Source organism: Charadrius vociferus, unplaced genomic scaffold (assembly GCF_000708025.1).
Source record: "Charadrius vociferus isolate BGI_N301 unplaced genomic scaffold, ASM70802v2 scaffold393, whole genome shotgun sequence".
NCBI lineage: Eukaryota > Metazoa > Chordata > Aves > Charadriiformes > Charadriidae > Charadrius > Charadrius vociferus.
In genome coordinates, this window is record NW_009647760.1 from 788,065 (window position 1) to 796,196 (window position 8,132).

The 8,132-nt window shown below is 45.7% G+C and overlaps 1 non-coding gene across 1 annotated transcript; it reads right to left on the bottom strand.

Annotated features, from left to right (window-relative positions):
* Positions 1-428: 428 nt before the first annotated feature.
* TRNAF-GAA lies at positions 429-501 on the bottom strand. The gene has a single exon. It is a non-coding gene; the product is annotated as a tRNA-Phe (tRNA).
* Positions 502-8,132: the final 7,631 nt, after the last annotated feature.

Below are 8,132 nucleotides of genomic sequence, written 5' to 3' on the forward strand. Positions count from 1 at the left end.
TAGGTCTGGTTCTTCTGATACCCTAATCTTTATCACAGCTGTTTGGCTGGTTGGCCAGCCCGTATGGTGGTGCTGATTGGCCAGGTGGCCACTGCTAATGAAAATATATGAGGATGACACTAGCCTTGCTTTTCTCTGCTGTAGACGTAAACTTGTGTCTTTCTCCTCTACACACAGAATGGTTGGAAGGGACCTCTGGACCCCTGCTCTAGCAGAGCCACCTAAAGCCAGTTGCCCAGGACCACATCCGGGTGGTTTTTGACTATTTCTAAGAATGGAGACTCCACAACCTCTCAGGGCAACCAGGCCCATGTCTCTCATCCTCTCTTCGTATGAGAGATGATCCAGTCCTTTGATCTTCCTGGTCTTTTGCTGGACTCTTGTACTGAAGAGCCCAGCACTGGGCAGAAAAAACAGCAGGAACACACTGCTGAAGCCCGGGATTGAACCAGGGACCTTTAGATCTTCAGTCTAACGCTCTCCCAACTGAGCTACTTCAGCTCTGCTGTAGGATGGATTTTCACAAAACCTGTTGGAACATAATTATCTTTCAGCCTTTTCAGATAAGGATAGCTGAAATCAGTTTATGACTCAAAGAAGTTGTTTGAGGGAACAGGATACAAACAGACTGGGCTCAAAAGCTGTGGTCCAAGGCACCAACACATCTTCTCTGTACATGTGTATGACTTTAATAATAATACGACACTGAAGGATGTATAGAAGTGGAGCAGGGAAACAAAACAGATGCTCCTGAAGGGCAGACAGAGGAGTACAGTTACCTTGAGATTAGAGAAGGGCTCTGTCGCTCAGAAATCATTTTTAGGAAAATAAGGAGATAGAGCTAGGTCTCTGTAGATACAAAGCTACTGATGAGGAAGCTGAATGTGAATGACAAGGGTGATGGAGGTTGAAGAGAAAGACAAACTGATTGTAGGGAGGGCTCAGGTGATGACTGTGAATGGGAAGAGAGTAAAAGGGTCAATCAGACTGTGCTGTCTGTGCTTCTCTTAAAGACATTGTCTTGTTTCATTCTTCAGACCCTCTTTCTTTTTAGTGCTGTTTAGGGTGTCAGGCTTGCATACCAGTTGTGTTGACTAATGCGGTTCTCTTCCACAGGGTTAGACTCATCTGGGATGCCACAGCCATTCCTTGGTCCACGGCACATGCTGCTACTTGCAGAGTAGAGACCAGAAATGAGTGGAGCAGAGAGGTGTTTGCATCCCTGTCAATAAACCCAATAACAGCATGGGAGACAATGAGCTAGTTGCATTTCCAAACTGGTCTGACATATCCAAAATACCAAAACCCCGTCTCTGTAGGGAGAGGTTTGAGTGTGCTGGTAAGAAATAAGAAAGCGTGGCTCCATATCATAAAGATATGGAAAAACTAAGCTCCATATCACAAAACACAGCTAAAATCTAGTGTTAAACAGCAACCCTGATCTGAGGACCATCCAAGAGCATTAGCATAGAACAGACATTTCTAATATTTTTTCACAGAGCCCACTGAAGGATCTGAAATTATCCATGGAGCCTGGCTAATCTTTTCACATCAATCTGTCTCTCTGCAGCTAGGGAATGGGAGCCAGGCATATTCATGCAATGATATGGGAGATGTTTGCCCAGCCCACCAACTTATTCTACAAATAGAGGACATTCGCTCCTAGGACAGACAATCCACCATCTTACACCAGCTCCAAATTCACATCTCCCCAAAATACATATGTGAAATGCACAGTAAGTTTTCCATGCCTGCTAAAAAACTGGTAGTGAAAGGTGTCAAAAATACATTTAATCTGTGCTTGAACATTCAGTTTGACAGCAGCAGATATTTCCTCCCAGAGATTTATTAGATAACAGTGCCTGATATCTAGGGCTCCTGAACTAGGCTATGGAACCTCTTGCAATATCCAGCCACCAGGATCATACCCTAAGTGGGTTTAACAACCCTAAGGGTTGTCAAACGTTGGAACAGTCTGGAAGTGAAGTCAGGGAAGTGGTGGAGTCACCATCCCTGGAGGTATTTAAAAGATGGGTAGACGTGGTGCTTAGGAGCATGGTTTAGTGGTGGTTTTGGTAGCGTATGATTCCTTTCTGCAAAACCACTTCCACTCCTGGGTCCCAACAGTGATCCTACCCATGACCACTGAGGAGCTGATCACACATGCATGGCTGAGGGTCTCAGCATCTCTGTGCTTATGAGGTGGGGACCTTTTTGGACAGCTGAGCACCACTACAGAGTTTCTGCTTCTTCTCCATTTACACTTATAAATTGTCTCCCACATGTGACCTAGAAACATGCCAGATCTAGCCCTTGATGGTGCCAAGAACGGGTGCACCTAACAAATCCAGGGCATTGCTAAAGACCATGGCTACCAGACAACCCAACCCAAACCCCATAACTCTGTTACATTTTGTGTCTGGTAGAGATGCTGATATGAGAAGAACCTAGAATATTGCTCAGTGATTAGGTCTCAGCCCTGAAGTGGAAATGAGCAGTCCTTGTTATCTATCCTACTCAATGTCTCTCTCACCTCCACCTGGACCTCAGGATCCATAAGAAGAAAGTAGTAGGGGATTTGCCCCAGTAAAATTTTCCAATTGTCTGTGAAAGAGGATGAGGAAGAAATCGTACAATCTGCCCCCTGCAAAATCATCCACAAACCAAGGCTGTGTGTTCAGAACAGGTCTGGTTATATTTATCTACAGAAGATGCTTACAGGAGCAATTTCTTGAGTTCAGTGACTAAGGATCCTACAAATACAGCTTGGATCAGCCTTCATGAACAGAAAACTGTTTCTGGTATATTTTTTCTCATTTGGATGCTGAAGGAAATGAGAAAAAGGATTGCATAGCCAGATGATTTATTAGATTATTATTGTGGGGTCCATCATAAGTGTTTACTTGCATGTAATACTTTGTTTTGAAGGGTTACAAATATCTGGAGTGTGGACATGCTCCAGGTTTATTTTTTCTTTAAAGACTGTCTATTTTGAACCATCGGTGCCTCTGATTCTGTTAGAAGAGCACTGTTTTGCTCTTCCCTTAAGAGCTGTGAGCTATTTAGTATTACCAGCACTGATGATGATTACCAATTTCCTAGAAGGCCAGAAGGGGACATCAGTATGATAGACAACAAAGACAACAAGAGAAGACCTGCTGAGCCTGGCAGGACTTTTTTTTCTGCAAACTCCAGCAGTTTGGAAAAGGTTCCTGGGGTCAGATTCATCTCATCTGACTTCTTAAAAGCCGACAAAGCAAACTGCTAAACCTGACCTAATCACTACACAGAGCTTGTAGAAATGGGAACACTGGTGCTGAGTTCCCAAATTGAATCTCCCTTCAAAACCCAATCAAACCAAACTGAACCAAACCAAACTAAACACAACACTAGATGTCAACTCTGGAGGGCTCTGTATGACACCTCGAACATTATCAGCATGTGAGTCCGGCTAACTGAGCATCCCCTTTCTAGCAGTAGTTCATATACGCATCAAGAACAGCACTGTTGTGAGATACAACCCTATTCCCTGCAGCCACGCCAGAAATGTTACCCAGTGACAATGAGAAAAGGTGCTTCCTCTACTGAGCTCACTGAAGCATCGGCTTTCCCTAGAAATTACACTTGTGCACACACTGTCTACTACACTGTGTGGTATAAGGGTCACCGCAAGGGTAGTGGTGTTACCACTTGAGCATTTTGTTTCACTGTCCACCAGCTGCTACAAAGCCATGGTCTGTGTGAGCTGTCCTGGAGCATACTGGATAGCTCGGGGACCAGGGACCAGCTCAGCAGCTTTTGTACAATTTTAATGAAGCCATAACACTCTTTTACCCAGAGAAGACAGGTTGTGGAGTCACTCCATTAGGTTTTCCAGAATCTATGTTATGCCCATTGCAAAGGTAGGCTGGGTCAAATCAAAAAGTTTTCTCCAAATTTAATTAGAACTGACGGTGTATGCCACTTCTGGCTCTGCACAAATCCCATTCCTCTTCCAAGTCTTCCTGAGCTTTTGGGGTGGGCAGGGTGGGTCGGTGTCCATGCAGTGGGATTTAGGTCTATCTGGCAGGAAAGAGCCAGAGCAGGGGAAAGCCTTCTCAAGGCCAGTGGTGCCACCTAATGGGAAAATTCCCACGGAATCAATTTCTCGGAAGTTAAGTCCTTAAATGGAGTGTTGCTAGGTGATGTAGAGATGGAAATGAGTAGCTCTGATGCAAGTCTCTCTTTTCTGCTGCTTTACGACCATCCCTCCGTCAGCCTATTCCCTTTTTCCCAGTGTCTGAGCCACACGCATGAGACCGCCCCGGAAAATTCATTCTGCTTCCTGCTTAAATCCATTCTCAGCCATCCCTGAAACACTTTTTACCTTCTTGATGCTCAGAGTGTGTCTGGAGTGGAAATTATCCCAGATTTTCGGATTATGAAGAGCCAAGCACAAAACAAAGGGAATGAGGGGCTGCCAGGGAAGGAGCAGGACTCTGTGGGTTTTCTCCTTAGTTACACATTTTGCAAATGAAAGGTGAGACAGGCTCTCTGCATTGCAACCTCCACGCACTATTGCAGCTCAGCAGCATCTGGAATCAGATCGTGGCTCTGCAAAAGAAGCGATAATGTCTCTAAAGCAGTGACTGACAAAAGTTCCCACATGGCAACCCCCTGCAGCTGCTTTGCATCATAAATAATCACAGGAGTGGGCAGGAATGAGCTGCAAAGCCTGTCCCGGTCTCAAGGGATTATTTTATTCCCTGATTTTGTTGTCTTCCCAGCACCCACACCTGTTTTTTCATGACAGTCTAGCTCACCATGGTACCCCTGCTGCCATCAGCTTGCAGGAGTGTGTTACAGTGGTTAGAGCAGGGTCTTGGTCATTCTCAGATCTCAGCTCAGCTCTGCCATCGATGAATCATAGGTTTTAAGCTGTCTCAGTCAGGATTTCTTTCTTTCAGTTTCTCTGAGGTTGAAAAGGTATTTCCAAAATTCTTCCCCATTTCTTCCTGGGATGAAGGTGTTCGCAAGGCCTGGCAGTTCTTACCGGTATCCAAAACCACCAAAGAAACAATGTTATGAGATGTTGAAGTTCCTGCTGTTCTTGGGGAGAGGCCACAAGTAAAGGTATTGGGAGATCTAGTCCCACTTTCAGCAACTCACTGAGCTGAAATGCCACCATTAGAGGCAAGATGGTCACAAGGCCTGTGAAATTTCATGGCTGAAGAAGGGACTAACATTTAGGGCAAAGGGGACAAACTTGCAATTAAGCAGGCTCGAATCATTAATTCTAGCAAGGAGCTAAGCTCTGCTGGTAACAACTCTGCAGCTGTGGCTGGTCCTGCTCAGAGACGTGAACGTTGTGTGGCAGAGGTGGCAGGGCACCAGTAATTGTCCTCAGAGCTCAGGGGATTTCCTGTGGACTTTTCTTTTCATATCCCTTCCATTGAACCCAAAGGATCCAGCAACCAGAAAGGGGTTCATCTGTAGGAGTGTCGTGGCTGGGAATCATAGAATGGTTAGAGTTGGAAGGGACCTTAAAGAATATCTTGTTCCAACCCCCCTGCCATGGGCAGGGACACCTCCCACTAGACCAGGTTGCTCAGAGCCCCATCCAGCCTGGCCTTGACCATCTCCAGAGACGGGGCAGCCACAGCTTCTCTGGGCAACCTGTTCCAGCATCTCATGACCCTCACAGAGAAAAACTTCTTCCTGATATCTAATCCAATCTACCTTCTTCCAGTTTAAAACCGTTCCCCCTCGTCCTATTGCTCCACTCCCTGACAGAGAGTCCCTCCCTACTTTTCCTGTAGCCCCTTTAGGGACTGGAAGGGGCTATAAGGTCTCCCTGGAGCCTTCTCTTCTCCAGGCTGAACAACCCCAACTCTGTTTGTGGGTCCAAGGCATGATGCTCAGGGCTTTGGAGAAACACCCTAAGAAGTCAGGCAATAAAGGGCTGAGCCCCAGCACGCCACGGAGGAGTGATCATAAGGTGGGTCAGAGTCATGGGAAAGTAGGTGCAGCTTTCCCTTTAGCTTGCTGGGCTCTTTTTTTTCACTGTGTAGTGAATCCAGGAGTATCCAAACCCCTAAAAACAAATCACCTGAGGAGTCCCAACCTCAGGCATGGGTATCTGGGAAGGACTAGAGAGGATTAGTTCAAGGCTCTCAGTTGTCACACAGACAGCCTGCAGTCAGGATTTAACTCAATGAGTACTTTCCTCTGGCTCTTTCCTCCATCCTGGGGGCTACGTGGTGCTGTGGAAGATGAACTGAGCACCTTCTATCTACACCCTGTCCACAGACCTTACCACACCAGCTAGCTTGGAGGAGAGGTGGATGTATGGTGCTGTGGATAAGGCTACACAAGCCAAGCCAAGTGCAGCCTGGGGACCTGTTTTTTGGTTGTTTTTTTTTAATCAGATGTTGGGATCATTAGTTGGAGTTTGAAACAGGGGCATCATGTGCCCTTGTATCTGCCCAAAAAGTTGGCTCTTTAACCCAGTCTCTCCAAAAAAATCCCACCACAACAAATAACAACCATGTCCGAAGTGAAGTTCCTCTAAGCACCTCTGCTAGAGGAAAGGAGGAGTCTGTGTCAGGGGTGACCATTCGTAAGCTGATATTGCCTTTGCTTTAGTGCCCAATGCTGTTCCTCTGCACCTCCACTGCCATTTCAGGCAGGATGATACTAGCAGGTGTCACCCACTTCTGCTGTAATCACATCAGTCACTCGCAGCAGGGTGGTTGCAGAGTCTTACTTCTCTGCATCCTTCTCCCTCAACCTGAAGCTGTTCAGCCCACTCCCCATCCCTGGGGAGATCCTGCTGACACTCCTGTGGCTTGGACTTGTGTGTTTTGAGGTCATTTGGCCCACAACCGCCCCCGATTTCACCTTCTCTACCCTGCTGTCATCCAGAGATCATGCAAGCCATACAAGTGCATGTTTACCATCTCAGAGCTGCATTGCTTAACTCCTCTGCCTTTCCTGAACTGAATCTGCATGTAGAGAAGAGGCTGTTTCAAAGTCAAAGTTTTAGTGTAACAACTCTCTCACCCTTTCTAGATGCAGAGTTTTGGGAGAGGATCTCCTGCCTTTATAATAGATATCTATGATGTTCCAGATAATTAAACTAATCAAATACATTTTCAGGAGTCAGTTTGGTATTTGTTGTGTTTTTCCCAGAAGTGCTGAGCAGCAGCTCAGTAAAACTAGTAAAAGAAAAAAAAAAAAAATCCACTGGTTCCCCTGCGCTCCAGTTCTCCCATCAGTAAAAGGACTCTCTCTCTGCTCTAGCAGGTGAGAGCTCTCAAGCATTTGAGGCAGGAAAGTGCTCAAATCTGAGAAGAACTATCAGCCCTCAGTCTCAGCAATAAGTGGCTCTTTAGCTATTCCCCACCCTCCAAAGCAACTCAAACAGATAGGTCACCTTCGTGCTGAGAGGCACTGATGTCCTGCAACATCGATGTCTCTTCCTGAACATCCCTTCCCAGCTTCCCTTACCTCTAGCCTGGTAAAGGCAGTCTGCCCTGATTTCAACTCACGGGAAAAAATTTGGATAACAAATGAATAAAAATAAAAAGACTGCTGGACAGACACTTGAAGGAGCTGAGCTGGAATGGTCAGTAAGACCAACTCATCTATTGGCTCATCTAATGGTGCAGACCCCTGAAGGAAACATCATGGGGTGAGTAACTGACCACAGTGTAAGAGAGAGCAAGAGAGAACATGTCAGGAAAACCCAGGCCAGGAGCAACCTCTCCCCAAATGACAGACCCCAACAGTTTCTCTGGTGGAGCACCAGTTGGGAAGCTGGCAAAGAAAACAGACTGGAAAACTTTTCAATTCTCTCGGCCTATTATGTCATATATTGCACCATGATGTGCAATTGTTTAATGAGACTTAAATCACTCTAAACTACATAAATTGCCCTCAATAATCCTCCTCTCTCCAAATGCTGACACTTTTTTTATTCCAAAACACAGCAATCTTGCTATCTTCCATATAATTGTATAACATATGTGGCTCATTGCTGCCTCTTAAATAAATAAAGAGTTATGTTCTACAGTACGCACCTAGTTGCACATAATTTTCTCTGTCTTCAATTGTTTTAAATAGAAAGGCAGTTGAAAATGATTGGAGGGTAT